The sequence below is a fragment of the Primulina tabacum genome, chromosome 10 (genome assembly GCF_025594145.1).
Source record: "Primulina tabacum isolate GXHZ01 chromosome 10, ASM2559414v2, whole genome shotgun sequence".
NCBI lineage: Eukaryota > Viridiplantae > Streptophyta > Magnoliopsida > Lamiales > Gesneriaceae > Primulina > Primulina tabacum.
In genome coordinates, this window is record NC_134559.1 from 41,785,402 (window position 1) to 41,801,979 (window position 16,578).

Here is a 16,578-nt window from a genome sequence, read left to right on the forward strand (position 1 = left end):
GGGCGAGAGCAGTGCCGCGTGTTGTCCATCGCCGCCCGCTCCACACGTACTCGAGGGATATAAGAATAAACATCCCACTCAATGTCGGGTGCGATCATACCAGCACTAATGCACCGGATCCCATCAGAACTCCGAAGTTAAGCGTGCTTGGGCGAGAGCAGTACTAGGATGGGTGACCCCCTGGGAAGTCCTCGTGTTGCACCCCTTTTCGTGTTTTTCTATTTTGATTACTTGTTGACAGACGATTTTCGGCTCAAATCATCTGAATCTCGATCGGGACCAGATAAGACATGTGAAATGAAAGTAGCTCGGGCACTGCCGGATTTGGACAAAATTGTAGGCTAATTTGATTGTAAACGGGCAAACGGACGAGACTCATTACTACGCAATGAGCTGACGAGATTTTAGCCGAATTCCTTCTCTAAGACCCTCTAATTTGCGATTTACCGCTTCTGTTAAGCTTTCGTTTCCTCGAGAAATCCGCTTAGGAAGTTCGAAATTCGATTCCGGTTCCATTTTATCGTATCCCAGGCATAATAATAGCTTTACATTCGTTATTTCCTTCTTCTTATTTTTTTTCTATTTTCTGGGAACATTTATCGATTTTTGTTGTCGTGAGCCGGTTCTGTGCGGAAGGGTATGACGCAGATTACTCCGGAGACGGTTAACTCATTAAAAACAATTATTTCGACTGTTTTATCCATAATTTACGTAAACGGTCGCGACACGAGGTCTTCCCAGGGAGGTCACCCATCCTAGCTCTGCCATCGCGCCAGAACGCTTAACTTCATGGTTATGATTGGGCGAGAGCAGTGCCGCGTGTTGTCCATCGCCGCCCGCTCCACACGTACTCGAGGGATATAAGAATAAACATCCCACTCAATGTCGGGTGCGATCATACCAGCACTAATGCACCGGATCCCATCAGAACTCCGAAGTTAAGCGTGCTTGGGCGAGAGCAGTACTAGGATGGGTGACCCCCTGGGAAGTCCTCGTGTTGCACCCTTTTCGTGTTTTTCTATTTTGATTACTTGTTGACAGACGATTTTCGGCTCAAATCATCTGAATCTCGATCGGGACCAGATAAGACATGTGAAATGAAAGTAGCTCGGGCACTGCCGGATTTGGACAAAATTGTAGGCTAATTTGATTGTAAACGGGCAAACGGACGAGACTCATTACTACGCAATGAGCTGACGAGATTTTAGCCGAATTCCTTCTCTAAGACCCTCTAATTTGCGATTTACCGCTTCTGTTAAGCTTTCGTTTCCTCGAGAAATCCGCTTAGGAAGTTCGAAATTCGATTCCGGTTCCATTTTATCGTATCCCAGGCATAATAATAGCTTTACATTCGTTATTTCCTTCTTCTTATTTTTTTTCTATTTTCTGGGAACATTTATCGATTTTTGTTGTCGTGAGCCGGTTCTGTGCGGAAGGGTATGACGCAGATTACTCCGGAGACGGTTAACTCATTAAAAACAATTATTTCGACTGTTTTATCCATAATTTACGTAAACGGTCGCGACACGAGGTCTTCCCAGGGAGGTCACCCATCCTAGCTCTGCCATCGCGCCAGAACGCTTAACTTCATGGTTATGATTGGGCGAGAGCAGTGCCGCGTGTTGTCCATCGCCGCCCGCTCCACACGTACTCGAGGGATATAAGAATAAACATCCCACTCAATGTCGGGTGCGATCATACCAGCACTAATGCACCGGATCCCATCAGAACTCCGAAGTTAAGCGTGCTTGGGCGAGAGCAGTACTAGGATGGGTGACCCCCTGGGAAGTCCTCGTGTTGCACCCTTTTTCGTGTTTTTCTATTTTGATTACTTGTTGACAGACGATTTTCGGCTCAAATCATCTGAATCTCGATCGGGACCAGATAAGACATGTGAAATGAAAGTAGCTCGGGCACTGCCGGATTTGGACAAAATTGTAGGCTAATTTGATTGTAAACGGGCAAACGGACGAGACTCATTACTACGCAATGAGCTGACGAGATTTTAGCCGAATTCCTTCTCTAAGACCCTCTAATTTGCGATTTACCGCTTCTGTTAAGCTTTCGTTTCCTCGAGAAATCCGCTTAGGAAGTTCGAAATTCGATTCCGGTTCCATTTTATCGTATCCCAGGCATAATAATAGCTTTACATTCGTTATTTCCTTCTTCTTATTTTTTTTCTATTTTCTGGGAACATTTATCGATTTTTGTTGTCGTGAGCCGGTTCTGTGCGGAAGGGTATGACGCAGATTACTCCGGAGACGGTTAACTCATTAAAAACAATTATTTCGACTGTTTTATCCATAATTTACGTAAACGGTCGCGACACGAGGTCTTCCCAGGGAGGTCACCCATCCTAGCTCTGCCATCGCGCCAGAACGCTTAACTTCATGGTTATGATTGGGCGAGAGCAGTGCCGCGTGTTGTCCATCGCCGCCCGCTCCACACGTACTCGAGGGATATAAGAATAAACATCCCACTCAATGTCGGGTGCGATCATACCAGCACTAATGCACCGGATCCCATCAGAACTCCGAAGTTAAGCGTGCTTGGGCGAGAGCAGTACTAGGATGGGTGACCCCCTGGGAAGTCCTCGTGTTGCACCCCTTTTCGTGTTTTTCTATTTTTGATTACTTGTTGACAGACGATTTTCGGCTCAAATCATCTGAATCTCGATCGGGACCAGATAAGACATGTGAAATGAAAGTAGCTCGGGCACTGCCGGATTTGGACAAAATTGTAGGCTAATTTGATTGTAAACGGGCAAACGGACGAGACTCATTACTACGCAATGAGCTGACGAGATTTTAGCCGAATTCCTTCTCTAAGACCCTCTAATTTGCGATTTACCGCTTCTGTTAAGCTTTCGTTTCCTCGAGAAATCCGCTTAGGAAGTTCGAAATTCGATTCTGGTTCCATTTTATCGTATCCCAGGCATAATAATAGCTTTACATTCGTTATTTCCTTCTTCTTATTTTTTTTTCTATTTTCTGGGAACATTTATCGATTTTTGTTGTCGTGAGCCGGTTCTGTGCGGAAGGGTATGACGCAGATTACTCCGGAGACGGTTAACTCATTAAAAACAATTATTTCGACTGTTTTATCCATAATTTACGTAAACGGTCGCGACACGAGGTCTTCCCAGGGAGGTCACCCATCCTAGCTCTGCCATCGCGCCAGAACGCTTAACTTCATGGTTATGATTGGGCGAGAGCAGTGCCGCGTGTTGTCCATCGCCGCCCGCTCCACACGTACTCGAGGGATATAAGAATAAACATCCCACTCAATGTCGGGTGCGATCATACCAGCACTAATGCACCGGATCCCATCAGAACTCCGAAGTTAAGCGTGCTTGGGCGAGAGCAGTACTAGGATGGGTGACCCCCTGGGAAGTCCTCGTGTTGCACCCTTTTCGTGTTTTTCTATTTTGATTACTTGTTGACAGACGATTTTCGGCTCAAATCATCTGAATCTCGATCGGGACCAGATAAGACATGTGAAATGAAAGTAGCTCGGGCACTGCCGGATTTGGACAAAATTGTAGGCTAATTTGATTGTAAACGGGCAAACGGACGAGACTCATTACTACGCAATGAGCTGACGAGATTTTAGCCGAATTCCTTCTCTAAGACCCTCTAATTTGCGATTTACCGCTTCTGTTAAGCTTTCGTTTCCTCGAGAAATCCGCTTAGGAAGTTCGAAATTCGATTCCGGTTCCATTTTATCGTATCCCAGGCATAATAATAGCTTTACATTCGTTATTTCCTTCTTCTTATTTTTTTTCTATTTTCTGGGAACATTTATCGATTTTTGTTGTCGTGAGCCGGTTCTGTGCGGAAGGGTATGACGCAGATTACTCCGGAGACGGTTAACTCATTAAAAACAATTATTTCGACTGTTTTATCCATAATTTACGTAAACGGTCGCGACACGAGGTCTTCCCAGGGAGGTCACCCATCCTAGCTCTGCCATCGCGCCAGAACGCTTAACTTCATGGTTATGATTGGGCGAGAGCAGTGCCGCGTGTTGTCCATCGCCGCCCGCTCCACACGTACTCGAGGGATATAAGAATAAACATCCCACTCAATGTCTGGTGCGATCATACCAGCACTAATGCACCGGATCCCATCAAACCTCCGAAGTTAAGCGTGCTTGGGCGAGAGCAGTACTAGGATGGGTGACCCCCTGGGAAGTCCTCGTGTTGCACCCCTTTTCGTGTTTTTCTATTTCTGATTACTTGTTGACAGACGAGTTTCGGCTCAAATCATCTGAATCTCGATCGGGACCAGATAAGACATGTGAAATGAAAGTAGCTCGGGCACTGCCGGATTTGGACAAAATTGTAGGCTAATTTGATTGTAAACGGGCAAACGGACGAGACTCATTACTACGCAATGAGCTGACGAGATTTTAGCCGAATTCCTTCTCTAAGACCCTCTAATTTGCGATTTACCGCTTCTGTTAAGCTTTCGTTTCCTCGAGAAATCCGCTTAGGAAGTTCGAAATTCGATTCCGGTTCCATTTTATCGTATCCCAGGCATAATAATAGCTTTACATTCGTTATTTCCTTCTTCTTATTTTTTTTCTATTTTCTGGGAACATTTATCGATTTTTGTTGTCGTGAGCCGGTTCTGTGCGGAAGGGTATGACGCAGATTACTCCGGAGACGGTTAACTCATTAAAAACAATTATTTCGACTGTTTTATCCATAATTTACGTAAACGGTCGCGACACGAGGTCTTCCCAGGGAGGTCACCCATCCTAGCTCTGCCATCGCGCCAGAACGCTTAACTTCATGGTTATGATTGGGCGAGAGCAGTGCCGCGTGTTGTCCATCGCCGCCCGCTCCACACGTACTCGAGGGATATAAGAATAAACATCCCACTCAATGTCGGGTGCGATCATACCAGCACTAATGCACCGGATCCCATCAGAACTCCGAAGTTAAGGATGGGTGACCCCCTGGGAAGTCCTCGTGTTGCACCCTTTTCGTGTTTTTCTATTTTTGATTACTTGTTGACAGACGAGTTTCGGCTCAAATCATCTGAATCTCGATCGGGACCAGATAAGACATGTGAAATGAAAGTAGCTCGGGCACTGCCGGATTTGGACAAAATTGTAGGCTAATTTGATTGTAAACGGGCAAACGGACGAGACTCATTACTACGCAATGAGCTGACGAGATTTTAGCCGAATTCCTTCTCTAAGACCCTCTAATTTGCGATTTACCGCTTCTGTTAAGCTTTCGTTTCCTCGAGAAATCCGCTTAGGAAGTTCGAAATTCGATTCCGGTTCCATTTTATCGTATCCCAGGCATAATAATAGCTTTACATTCGTTATTTCCTTCTTCTTATTTTTTTTCTATTTTCTGGGAACATTTATCGATTTTTGTTGTCGTGAGCCGGTTCTGTGCGGAAGGGTATGACGCAGATTACTCCGGAGACGGTTAACTCATTAAAAACAATTATTTCGACTGTTTTATCCATAATTTACGTAAACGGTCGCGACACGAGGTCTTCCCAGGGAGGTCACCCATCCTAGCTCTGCCATCGCGCCAGAACGCTTAACTTCATGGTTATGATTGGGCGAGAGCAGTGCCGCGTGTTGTCCATCGCCGCCCGCTCCACACGTACTCGAGGGATATAAGAATAAACATCCCACTCAATGTCGGGTGCGATCATACCAGCACTAATGCACCGGATCCCATCAGAACTCCGAAGTTAAGCGTGCTTGGGCGAGAGCAGTACTAGGATGGGTGACCCCCTGGGAAGTCCTCGTGTTGCACCCCTTTTTCGTGTTTTTCTATTTTGATTACTTGTTGACAGACGATTTTCGGCTCAAATCATCTGAATCTCGATCGGGACCAGATAAGACATGTGAAATGAAAGTAGCTCGGGCACTGCCGGATTTGGACAAAATTGTAGGCTAATTTGATTGTAAACGGGCAAACGGACGAGACTCATTACTACGCAATGAGCTGACGAGATTTTAGCCGAATTCCTTCTCTAAGACCCTCTAATTTGCGATTTACCGCTTCTGTTAAGCTTTCGTTTCCTCGAGAAATCCGCTTAGGAAGTTCGAAATTCGATTCCGGTTCCATTTTATCGTATCCCAGCATAATAATAGCTTTACATTCGTTATTTCCTTCTTCTTATTTTTTTTTCTATTTTCTGGGAACATTTATCGATTTTTGTTGTCGTGAGCCGGTTCTGTGCGGAAGGGTATGACGCAGATTACTCCGGAGACGGTTAACTCATTAAAACAATTATTTCGACTGTTTTATCCATAATTTACGTAAACGGTCGCGACACGAGGTCTTCCCAGGGAGGTCACCCATCCTAGCTCTGCCATCGCGCCAGAACGCTTAACTTCATGGTTATGATTGGGCGAGAGCAGTGCCGCGTGTTGTCCATCGCCGCCCGCTCCACACGTACTCGAGGGATATAAGAATAAACATCCCACTCAATGTCGGGTGCGATCATACCAGCACTAATGCACCGGATCCCATCAGAACTCCGAAGTTAAGCGTGCTTGGGCGAGAGCAGTACTAGGATGGGTGACCCCCTGGGAAGTCCTCGTGTTGCACCCTTTTCGTGTTTTTCTATTTCTGATTACTTGTTGACAGAAGATTTTCGGCTCAAATCATCTGAATCTCGATCGGGACCAGATAAGACAATGAAAGTAGCTCGGGCACTGCCGGATTTGGACAAAATTGTAGGCTAATTTGATTCTAAACGGGCAAACGGACGAGACTCATTACTACGCAATGAGCTGACGAGATTTTAGCCGAATTCCTTCTCTAAGACCCTCTAATTTGCGATTTACCGCTTCTGTTAAGCTTTCGTTTCCTCGAGAAATCCGCTTAGGAAGTTCGAAATTCGATTCTGGTTCCATTTTATCGTATCCCAAGCATAATAATAGCTTTACATTCGTTATTTCCTTCTTCTTATTTTTTTTTCTATTTTCTGGAACATTTATCGATTTTTGTTGTCGTGAGCCGGTTCTGTGCGGAAGGGTATGACGCAGATTACTCCGGAGACGGTTAACTCATTAAAAACAATTATTTCGACTGTTTTATCCATAATTTACGTAAACGGTCGCGACACGAGGTCTTCCCAGGGAGGTCACCCATCCTACCTCTGCCATCGCGCCAGAACGCTTAACTTCATGGTTATGATTGGGCGAGAGCAGTGCCGCGTGTTGTCCATCGCCGCCCGCTCCACACGTACTCGAGGGATATAAGAATAAACATCCCACTCAATGTCGGGTGCGATCATACCAGCACTAATGCACCGGATCCCATCAGAACTCCGAAGTTAAGCGTGCTTGGGCGAGAGCAGTACTAGGATGGGTGACCCCCTGGGAAGTCCTCGTGTTGCACCCCTTTTCGTGTTTTTCTATTTTGATTACTTGTTGACAGACGAGTTTCGGCTCAAATCATCTGAATCTCGATCGGGACCAGATAAGACATGTGAAATGAAAGTAGCTCGGGCACTGCCGGATTTGGACAAAATTGTAGGCTAATTTGATTGTAAACGGGCAAACGGACGAGACTCATTACTACGCAATGAGCTGACGAGATTTTAGCCGAATTCCTTCTCTAAGACCCTCTAATTTGCGATTTACCGCTTCTGTTAAGCTTTCGTTTCCTCGAGAAATCCGCTTAGGAAGTTCGAAATTCGATTCCGGATCCCAGGCATAATAATAGCTTTACATTCGTTATTTCCTTCTTCTTATTTTTTTTTCTATTTTCTGGGAACATTTATCGATTTTTGTTGTCGTGAGCCGGTTCTGTGCGGAAGGGTATGACGCAGATTACTCCGGAGACGGTTAACTCATTAAAAACAATTATTTCGACTGTTTTATCCATAATTTACGTAAACGGTCGCGACACGAGGTCTTCCCAGGGAGGTCACCCATCCTACCTCTGCCATCGCGCCAGAACGCTTAACTTCATGGTTATGATTGGGCGAGAGCAGTGCCGCGTGTTGTCCATCGCCGCCCGCTCCACACGTACTCGAGGGATATAAGAATAAACATCCCACTCAATGTCGGGTGCGATCATACCAGCACTAATGCACCGGATCCCATCAGAACTCCGAAGTTAAGCGTGCTTGGGCGAGAGCAGTACTAGGATGGGTGACCCCCTGGGAAGTCCTCGTGTTGCACCCCTTTTCGTGTTTTTCTATTTTTGATTACTTGTTGACAGACGATTTTCGGCTCAAATCATCTGAATCTCGATCGGGACCAGATAAGACATGTGAAATGAAAGTAGCTCGGGCACTGCCGGATTTGGACAAAATTGTAGGCTAATTTGATTGTAAACGGGCAAACGGACGAGACTCATTACTACGCAATGAGCTGACGAGATTTTAGCCGAATTCCTTCTCTAAGACCCTCTAATTTGCGATTTACCGCTTCTGTTAAGCTTTCGTTTCCTCGAGAAATCCGCTTAGGAAGTTCGAAATTCGATTCTGGTTCCATTTTATCGTATCCCAGCATAATAATAGCTTTACATTCGTTATTTCCTTCTTCTTATTTTTTTTTCTATTTTCTGGGAACATTTATCGATTTTTGTTGTCGTGAGCCGGTTCTGTGCGGAAGGGTATGACGCAGATTACTCCGGAGACGGTTAACTCATTAAAAACAATTATTTCGACTGTTTTATCCATAATTTACGTAAACGGTCGCGACACGAGGTCTTCCCAGGGAGGTCACCCATCCTACCTCTGCCATCGCGCCAGAACGCTTAACTTCATGGTTATGATTGGGCGAGAGCAGTGCCGCGTGTTGTCCATCGCCGCCCGCTCCACACGTACTCGAGGGATATAAGAATAAACATCCCACTCAATGTCGGGTGCGATCATACCAGCACTAATGCACCGGATCCCATCAGAACTCCGAAGTTAAGCGTGCTTGGGCGAGAGCAGTACTAGGATGGGTGACCCCCTGGGAAGTCCTCGTGTTGCACCCCTTTTCGTGTTTTTCTATTTTTGATTACTTGTTGACAGACGATTTTCGGCTCAAATCATCTGAATCTCGATCGGGACCAGATAAGACATGTGAAATGAAAGTAGCTCGGGCACTGCCGGATTTGGACAAAATTGTAGGCTAATTTGATTGTAAACGGGCAAACGGACGAGACTCATTACTACGCAATGAGCTGACGAGATTTTAGCCGAATTCCTTCTCTAAGACCCTCTAATTTGCGATTTACCGCTTCTGTTAAGCTTTCGTTTCCTCGAGAAATCCGCTTAGGAAGTTCGAAATTCGATTCCTGGTTCCATTTTATCGTATCCCAGGCATAATAATAGCTTTACATTCGTTATTTCCTTCTTCTTATTTTTTTTTCTATTTTCTGGGAACATTTATCGATTTTTGTTGTCGTGAGCCGGTTCTGTGCGGAAGGGTATGACGCAGATTACTCCGGAGACGGTTAACTCATTAAAAACAATTATTTCGACTGTTTTATCCATAATTTACGTAAACGGTCGCGACACGAGGTCTTCCCAGGGAGGTCACCCATCCTAGCTCTGCCATCGCGCCAGAACGCTTAACTTCATGGTTATGATTGGGCGAGAGCAGTGCCGCGTGTTGTCCATCGCCGCCCGCTCCACACGTACTCGAGGGATATAAGAATAAACATCCCACTCAATGTCGGGTGCGATCATACCAGCACTAATGCACCGGATCCCATCAGAACTCCGAAGTTAAGCGTGCTTGGGCGAGAGCAGTACTAGGATGGGTGACCCCTGGGAAGTCCTCGTGTTGCACCCCTTTTCGTGTTTTTCTATTTTGATTACTTGTTGACAGACGATTTTCGGCTCAAATCATCTGAATCTCGATCGGGACCAGATAAGACATGTGAAATGAAAGTAGCTCGGGCACTGCCGGATTTGGACAAAATTGTAGGCTAATTTGATTGTAAACGGGCAAACGGACGAGACTCATTACTACGCAATGAGCTGACGAGATTTTAGCCGAATTCCTTCTCTAAGACCCTCTAATTTGCGATTTACCGCTTCTGTTAAGCTTTCGTTTCCTCGAGAAATCCGCTTAGGAAGTTCGAAATTCGATTCTGGTTCCATTTTATCGTATCCCCAGACATAATAATAGCTTTACATTCGTTATTTCCTTCTTCTTATTTTTTTTTCTATTTTCTGGGAACATTTATCGATTTTTGTTGTCGTGAGCCGGTTCTGTGCGGAAGGGTATGACGCAGATTACTCCGGAGACGGTTAACTCATTAAAAACAATTATTTCGACTGTTTTATCCATAATTTACGTAAACGGTCGCGACACGAGGTCTTCCCAGGGAGGTCACCCATCCTAGCTCTGCCATCGCGCCAGAACGCTTAACTTCATGGTTATGATTGGGCGAGAGCAGTGCCGCGTGTTGTCCATCGCCGCCCGCTCCACACGTACTCGAGGGATATAAGAATAAACATCCCACTCAATGTCGGGTGCGATCATACCAGCACTAATGCACCGGATCCCATCAGAACTCCGAAGTTAAGCGTGCTTGGGCGAGAGCAGTACTAGGATGGGTGACCCCCTGGGAAGTCCTCGTGTTGCACCCCTTTTCGTGTTTTTCTATTTCTGATTACTTGTTGACAGACGAGTTTCGGCTCAAATCATCTGAATCTCGATCGGGACCAGATAAGACATGTGAAATGAAAGTAGCTCGGGCACTGCCGGATTTGGACAAAATTCTAGGCTAATTTGATTGTAAACGGGCAAACGGACGAGACTCATTACTACGCAATGAGCTGACGAGATTTTAGCCGAATTCCTTCTCTAAGACCCTCTAATTTGCGATTTACCGCTTCTGTTAAGCTTTCGTTTCCTCGAGAAATCCGCTTAGGAAGTTCGAAATTCGATTCTGGTTCCATTTTATCGTATCCCAAGAATAATAATAGCTTTACATTCGTTATTTCCTTCTTCTTATTTTTTTTTCTATTTTCTGGGAACATTTATCGATTTTTGTTGTCGTGAGCCGGTTTTGTGCGGAAGGGTATGACGCAGATTACACCGGAGACGGTTAACTCATTAAAATAATTATTTCGACTGTTTTATCCATAATTTACGTAAACGGTCGCGACACGAGGTCTTCCCAGGGAGGTCACCCATCCTACCTCTGCCATCGCGCCAGAACGCTTAACTTCATGGTTATGATTGGGCGAGAGCAGTGCCGCGTGTTGTCCATCGCCGCCCGCTCCACACGTACTCGAGGGATATAAGAATAAACATCCCACTCAATGTCGGGTGCGATCATACCAGCACTAATGCACCGGATCCCATCAAACTCCGAAGTTAAGCGTGCTTGGGCGAGAGCAGTACTAGGATGGGTGACCCCCTGGGAAGTCCTCGTGTTGCACCCCTTTTCGTGTTTTTCTATTTCTGATTACTTGTTGACAGACGAGTTTCGGCTCAAATAATCTGAATCTCGATCAGGACCAGATAAGACATGTGAAATGAAAGTAGCTCGGGCACTGCCGGATTTGGACAAAATTCTAGGCTAATTTGATTGTAAACGGGCAAACGGACGAGACTCATTACTACGCAATGAGCTGACGAGATTTTAGCCGAATTCCTTCTCTAAGACCCTCTAATTTGCGATTTACCGCTTCTGTTAAGCTTTCGTTTCCTCGAGAAATCCGCTTAGGAAGTTCGAAATTCGATTCTGGTTCCATTTTATCGTATCCCAGGCATAATAATAGCTTTACATTCGTTATTTCCTTCTTCTTATTTTTTTTCTATTTTCTGGGAACATTTATCGATTTTTGTTGTCGTGAGCCGGTTCTGTGCGGAAGGGTATGACGCAGATTACTACCGGAGACGGTTAACTCATTAAAAACAATTATTTCGACTGTTTTATCCATAATTTACGGTAAACGGTCGCGACACGAGGTCTTCCCAGGAGGTCACCCATCCTACCTCTGCCATCGCGCCAGAACGCTAACTTCATGGTTATGATTGGGCGAGAGCAGTGCCGCGTGTTGTCCATCGCCGCCCCGCTCCACACGTACTCGAGGGATATAAGAATAAACTCCCACTCAATGTCTGGTGCGATCATCCCAGCACTAATGCACCGGATCCCATCAAACTCCGAAGTTAAGCGTGCTTGGGCGAGAGCAGTACTAGGATGGGTGACCCCTGGGAAGTCCTCGTGTTGCACCCCTTTTTCGTGTTTTTCTATTTTGATTACTTGTGCACGACGAGTTCGGCTCAAATAATCTGAATCTCGTCGGGACCAGATAAGACATGTGAAACTGAAAGTAGCTCGGGCACTGCGATTTGGACAAAATTCTAGGCTAATTTGATTGTAAACGGGCAAACGGACGAGACTCATTACTACGCAATGAGCTGACGAGAGTTAGCCGAATTCCCTTTCTCTAGACCCTCTAATTTGCGATTTACCGCTTTGTTTAAGCTTCTGTTTCCTCAGAGAAATCCGCTTAGGAAGTTCGAAATCGATTCTGGTTCCATTTTTATCGTATACCCAAGAAATAATAGCTTTACATTCGTTATTTCCTTCTTCTTATTTTTTTTCTATTTTCTGGGAACATTTATCGATTTTTGTTGTCGTGAGCCGGTTCTGTGCGGAAGGGTATGACGCAGATTACTCCGGAGACGATTAACTCATTAAAACAATTATTTCGACTGTTTTATCCATATATTACGTAAACGGTCGCGACACGAGGTCTTCCCAGGGAGGTCACCCATCCTAGCTCTGCCATCGCGCCAGAACGCTTAACTTCATGGTTATTATTGGGCGAGAGCAGTGCCGCCTGTTGTCCATCGCCGCCCGCTCCACACGTACTCGAGAGATATAAGAATAAACATCCCACTCAATGTCGGGTGCGATCATACCAGCACTAATGCACCGGATCCCTTCAGAACTCCGAAGTTATGCGTGCTTGGGCGAGAGCAGTACTAGGATGGGTGACCCCTTGGGAAGTCCTCGTGTTGCACCCCTTTTCGTGTTTTTCTATTTTTGATTATTTGTTAATATACGATTTTCGGCTCAAATCATCTGAATCTCGATCGGGACCAGATAAGACATGTGAAATGAAAGTAGCTCGGGCACTGCCGGATTTGGACAAAATTCTAGGCTAATTTGATTGTAAACGGGCAAACGGACGAGACTCATTACTACGCAATGAGCTGACGAGATTTTAGCCGAATTCTTTCTCTAAGACCCTCTAATTTGCGATTTACCGCTTCTGTTAAGCTTTCGTTTCCTCGAGAAATCCGCTTAGGAAGTTCGAAATTCGATTCTGGTTCCATTTTATCGTATACAAAGAAATAATAATAGCTTTACATTCGTTATTTCCTTCTTCTTATTTTTTTTTTCTATTTTCTGGGAACATTTATCGATTTTTGTTGTCGTGAGCCGGTTCTGTGCGGAAGGGTATGACGCAGATTACTCTGGAGACGGTCAACTCATTAAAAACAATTATTTCGACTGTTTTATCTATAATTTACGTAAACGGTCGCGACACGAGGTCTTCCCAAGGAGGTCACCCATCCTAGCTATGCCATCACGCTAGAACGCTTAGCTTCATGGTTTTGATTGGGCGAGAGCAGTGCCGCGTGTTGTCCATCGCCGCCCGCTCCACACGTACTCGAGGGATATAAGAATAACATCCCACTCAATGTCGGGTGCGATCATACCTGCACTAATGCACCGGATCCCATCAGAAATCCGAAGTTAAGCGTGCTTGGGCGAGAGCAGTACTAGGATGGGTGACCCCCTGGGAAGTCCTCGTGTTGCTCCCTTTTTCGTGTTTTTCTATTTTTGATTACTTGTTGACAGACGAGTTTCGGCTCAAATCATCTGAATCTCGATCGGGACCAGATAAGACATGTGAAATGAAAGTAGCTCGGGCACTGCCGGATTTGGACAAAATTCTAGGCTAATTTGATTGTAAACGGGCAAACGGACGAGACTCATTACTACGCAATGAGCTGACGAGATTTTAGCCGAATTCCTTCTCTAAGACCCTCTAATTTGCGATTTACCGCTTCTGTTAAGCTTTCGTTTCCTCGAGAAATCCGCTTAGGAAGTTCGAAATTCGATTCTGGTTCCATTTTATCGTATCCAAGGAATAATAATAGCTTTACATTCGTTATTTCCTTCTTCTTATTTTTTTTTTCTATTTTCTGGGAACATTTATCGATTTTTGTTGTCGTGAGCCGGTTTTGTGCGGAAGGGTATGACGCAGATTACACCGGAGACGGTTAACTCATTAAAATAATTATTTCGACTGTTTTATCCATAATTTACGTAAACGGTCGCGACACAGAGGTCTTCCCAGGGAGGTCACCCATCCTAGCTCTGCCATCGCGCCAGAACGCTTAACTTCATGGTTATGATTGGGCGAGAGCAGTGCGCGTGTTGTCCATCGCCGCCCGCTCCACACGTACTCGAGGATATAAGACTAAACATCCCAATCAATGTCTGGTGAGATCATACCAGCACTAATGGCACCGGATCCCATCAAAACTCCGAAGTTAAGCGTGCTTGGGCGAGAGCAGTACTAGGATGGGTGACCCCCTGGGAAGTCCTCGTGTTGCACCCCTTTTCGTGTTTTTCTATTTCTGATTACTTGTTGACAGACGATGTTTCGGCTCAAATCATCTGAATCTCGATCGGGACCAGATAAGACATGTGAAATGAAAGTAGCTCGGGCACTGCCGGATTTGGACAAATTCTAGGCTAATTTGATTGTAAACGGGCAAACGGACGAGACTCATTATACGCAATGAGCTGACGAGATTTTAGCCGAATTCCTTCTCTAAGACCCTCTAATTTGCGATTTACGCTTCTGTTAAGCTTTCGTTTTCCTCGAGAAATCCGCTTAGGAAGTTCGAAATTCGATTCCGGTTCCATTTTATCGTATCCGAGGCATAATAATAGCTTACATTCGTTTATTTCCTTCTTCTTATTTTTTTCTATTTTCTGGGAACATTTATCGATTTTTGTTGTCGTGAGCCGGTTCTGTGCGGAAGGGTATGACGCAGATTACTCCGGAGACGGTTAACTCATTAAAACAATTATTTTCGACTGTTTTATCCATAATTTACGTAAACGTCGCGACACGAGGTCTTCCCAGGGAGGTCACCCATCCTAGCCTTGCCATCGCGCCAGAACGCTTAACTTCATGGTTATGATTGGGCGAGAGCATGCCGCGTGTTGTCCATCGCCGCCCGCTCCACACGTACTCGAGGGATATAAGAATAAACATCCCACTCAATGTCGGTGCGATCATACCAGCACTAATGCACCGGATCCCATCAGAACTCCGAAGTTAAGCGTGCTTGGGCGAGAGCAGTACTAGGATGGGTGACCCCCTGGGAAGTCCTCGTGTTGCACCCTTTTCGTGTTTTTCTATTTGATTATTACTTGTTGACAGACGATTTTCGGCTCAAATCATCTGAATCTCGATCGGGACCAGATAAGACATGTGAATGAAAGTAGCTCGGGCACTGCCGGATTTGGACAAAATAGGCTAATTTGATTGTAAACGGGCAAACGGACGAGACTCATTACTACGCAATGAGCTGACGAGATTTTAGCCGAATTCCTTCTCTAAGACCCTCTAATTTGCGATTTACCGCTTCTGTTAAGCTTTCGTTTCCTCGAGAAATCCGCTTAGGAAGTTCGAAATTCGATTCCGGTTCCATTTTATCGTATCCCAGATATAATAGCTTTACATTCGTTATTTCCTTCTTCTTATTTTTTTTTCTATTTTCTGGGAACATTTATCGATTTTTGTTGTCGTGAGCCGGTTCTGTGCGGAAGGGTATGACGCAGATTACTCCGGAGACGGTTAACTCATTAAAAACAATTATTTCGACTGTTTTATCCATAATTTACGTAAACGGTCGCGACACGAGGTCTTCCCAGGGAGGTCACCCATCCTACCTCTGCCATCGCGCCAGAACGCTTAACTTCATGGTTATGATTGGGCGAGCAGTGCCGCGTGTTGTCCATCGCCGCCCGCTCCACACGTACTCGAGGGATATAAAAAACATCCCACTCAATGTCGGGTGCGATCATACCAGCACTAATGCACCGGATCCCATCAGAAACTCCGAAGTTAAGCGTGCTTGGGCGAGAGCAGTACTAGGATGGGTGACCCCCTGGGAAGTCCTCGTGTTGCAACCCTTTTCGTGTTTTTCTATTTGATTACTTGTTGACAGACGATTTTCGGCTCAAATCATCTGAATCTCGATCGGGACCAGATAAGACATGTGAAATGAAAGTAGCTCGGGCACTGCCGGATTTGGACAAAATTGTAGGCTAATTTGATTGTAAACGGGCAAACGGACGAGACTCATTACTACTACGCAATGAGCTGACGAGATTTTAGCCGAATTCCTTCTCTAAGACCCTCTAATTTGCGATTTACCGCTTCTGTTAAGCTTTCGTTTCCTCGAGAAATCCGCTTAGGAAGTTCGAAATTCGATTCCGGTTCCATTTTAATCGTATCCCAGAAATAATAGCTTTACATTCGTTATTTCCTTCTTCTTATTTTTTTTCTATTTTCTGGGAACATTTATCGATTTTGT

At 45.2% G+C, this 16,578-nt stretch overlaps 20 non-coding genes across 20 annotated transcripts; all 20 read left to right on the top strand.

Moving 5' to 3' along the window:
* Positions 1-86: 86 nt before the first annotated feature.
* LOC142513828 (5S ribosomal RNA) lies at positions 87-205 on the top strand. The gene has a single exon (XR_012809754.1). It is a non-coding gene; the product is annotated as a 5S ribosomal RNA (ribosomal RNA).
* Positions 206-887: 682 nt separating this feature from the next.
* Positions 888-1,006, top strand: LOC142506832 (5S ribosomal RNA). Its single transcript, XR_012805108.1, has one exon. It is a non-coding gene; the product is annotated as a 5S ribosomal RNA (ribosomal RNA).
* A 681-nt stretch (positions 1,007-1,687) lies between these two features.
* Positions 1,688-1,806, top strand: LOC142506845 (5S ribosomal RNA). Its single transcript, XR_012805120.1, has one exon. It is a non-coding gene; the product is annotated as a 5S ribosomal RNA (ribosomal RNA).
* A 682-nt stretch (positions 1,807-2,488) lies between these two features.
* On the top strand, positions 2,489-2,607 carry LOC142513839 (5S ribosomal RNA). The gene has a single exon (XR_012809765.1). It is a non-coding gene; the product is annotated as a 5S ribosomal RNA (ribosomal RNA).
* A 684-nt stretch (positions 2,608-3,291) lies between these two features.
* Positions 3,292-3,410, top strand: LOC142506856 (5S ribosomal RNA). The gene has a single exon (XR_012805131.1). It is a non-coding gene; the product is annotated as a 5S ribosomal RNA (ribosomal RNA).
* Positions 3,411-4,091: 681 nt separating this feature from the next.
* LOC142514204 (5S ribosomal RNA) lies at positions 4,092-4,210 on the top strand. Its single transcript, XR_012810110.1, has one exon. It is a non-coding gene; the product is annotated as a 5S ribosomal RNA (ribosomal RNA).
* Positions 4,211-5,669: 1,459 nt separating this feature from the next.
* Positions 5,670-5,788, top strand: LOC142513851 (5S ribosomal RNA). The gene has a single exon (XR_012809776.1). It is a non-coding gene; the product is annotated as a 5S ribosomal RNA (ribosomal RNA).
* A 682-nt stretch (positions 5,789-6,470) lies between these two features.
* Positions 6,471-6,589, top strand: LOC142506867 (5S ribosomal RNA). The gene has a single exon (XR_012805142.1). It is a non-coding gene; the product is annotated as a 5S ribosomal RNA (ribosomal RNA).
* A 676-nt stretch (positions 6,590-7,265) lies between these two features.
* LOC142513863 (5S ribosomal RNA) lies at positions 7,266-7,384 on the top strand. Its single transcript, XR_012809787.1, has one exon. It is a non-coding gene; the product is annotated as a 5S ribosomal RNA (ribosomal RNA).
* Positions 7,385-8,053: 669 nt separating this feature from the next.
* Positions 8,054-8,172, top strand: LOC142513875 (5S ribosomal RNA). The gene has a single exon (XR_012809798.1). It is a non-coding gene; the product is annotated as a 5S ribosomal RNA (ribosomal RNA).
* A 683-nt stretch (positions 8,173-8,855) lies between these two features.
* On the top strand, positions 8,856-8,974 carry LOC142513887 (5S ribosomal RNA). The gene has a single exon (XR_012809810.1). It is a non-coding gene; the product is annotated as a 5S ribosomal RNA (ribosomal RNA).
* A 685-nt stretch (positions 8,975-9,659) lies between these two features.
* On the top strand, positions 9,660-9,777 carry LOC142510563 (5S ribosomal RNA). Its single transcript, XR_012808658.1, has one exon. It is a non-coding gene; the product is annotated as a 5S ribosomal RNA (ribosomal RNA).
* A 684-nt stretch (positions 9,778-10,461) lies between these two features.
* On the top strand, positions 10,462-10,580 carry LOC142513898 (5S ribosomal RNA). Its single transcript, XR_012809821.1, has one exon. It is a non-coding gene; the product is annotated as a 5S ribosomal RNA (ribosomal RNA).
* A 683-nt stretch (positions 10,581-11,263) lies between these two features.
* On the top strand, positions 11,264-11,381 carry LOC142514244 (5S ribosomal RNA). The gene has a single exon (XR_012810147.1). It is a non-coding gene; the product is annotated as a 5S ribosomal RNA (ribosomal RNA).
* Positions 11,382-12,064: 683 nt separating this feature from the next.
* On the top strand, positions 12,065-12,181 carry LOC142508091 (5S ribosomal RNA). The gene has a single exon (XR_012806323.1). It is a non-coding gene; the product is annotated as a 5S ribosomal RNA (ribosomal RNA).
* Positions 12,182-12,859: 678 nt separating this feature from the next.
* On the top strand, positions 12,860-12,978 carry LOC142513748 (5S ribosomal RNA). The gene has a single exon (XR_012809677.1). It is a non-coding gene; the product is annotated as a 5S ribosomal RNA (ribosomal RNA).
* Positions 12,979-13,663: 685 nt separating this feature from the next.
* On the top strand, positions 13,664-13,782 carry LOC142513750 (5S ribosomal RNA). The gene has a single exon (XR_012809679.1). It is a non-coding gene; the product is annotated as a 5S ribosomal RNA (ribosomal RNA).
* A 683-nt stretch (positions 13,783-14,465) lies between these two features.
* LOC142507109 (5S ribosomal RNA) lies at positions 14,466-14,585 on the top strand. Its single transcript, XR_012805373.1, has one exon. It is a non-coding gene; the product is annotated as a 5S ribosomal RNA (ribosomal RNA).
* Positions 14,586-15,263: 678 nt separating this feature from the next.
* LOC142509866 (5S ribosomal RNA) lies at positions 15,264-15,382 on the top strand. The gene has a single exon (XR_012808014.1). It is a non-coding gene; the product is annotated as a 5S ribosomal RNA (ribosomal RNA).
* Positions 15,383-16,054: 672 nt separating this feature from the next.
* LOC142513609 (5S ribosomal RNA) lies at positions 16,055-16,174 on the top strand. Its single transcript, XR_012809547.1, has one exon. It is a non-coding gene; the product is annotated as a 5S ribosomal RNA (ribosomal RNA).
* Positions 16,175-16,578: the final 404 nt, after the last annotated feature.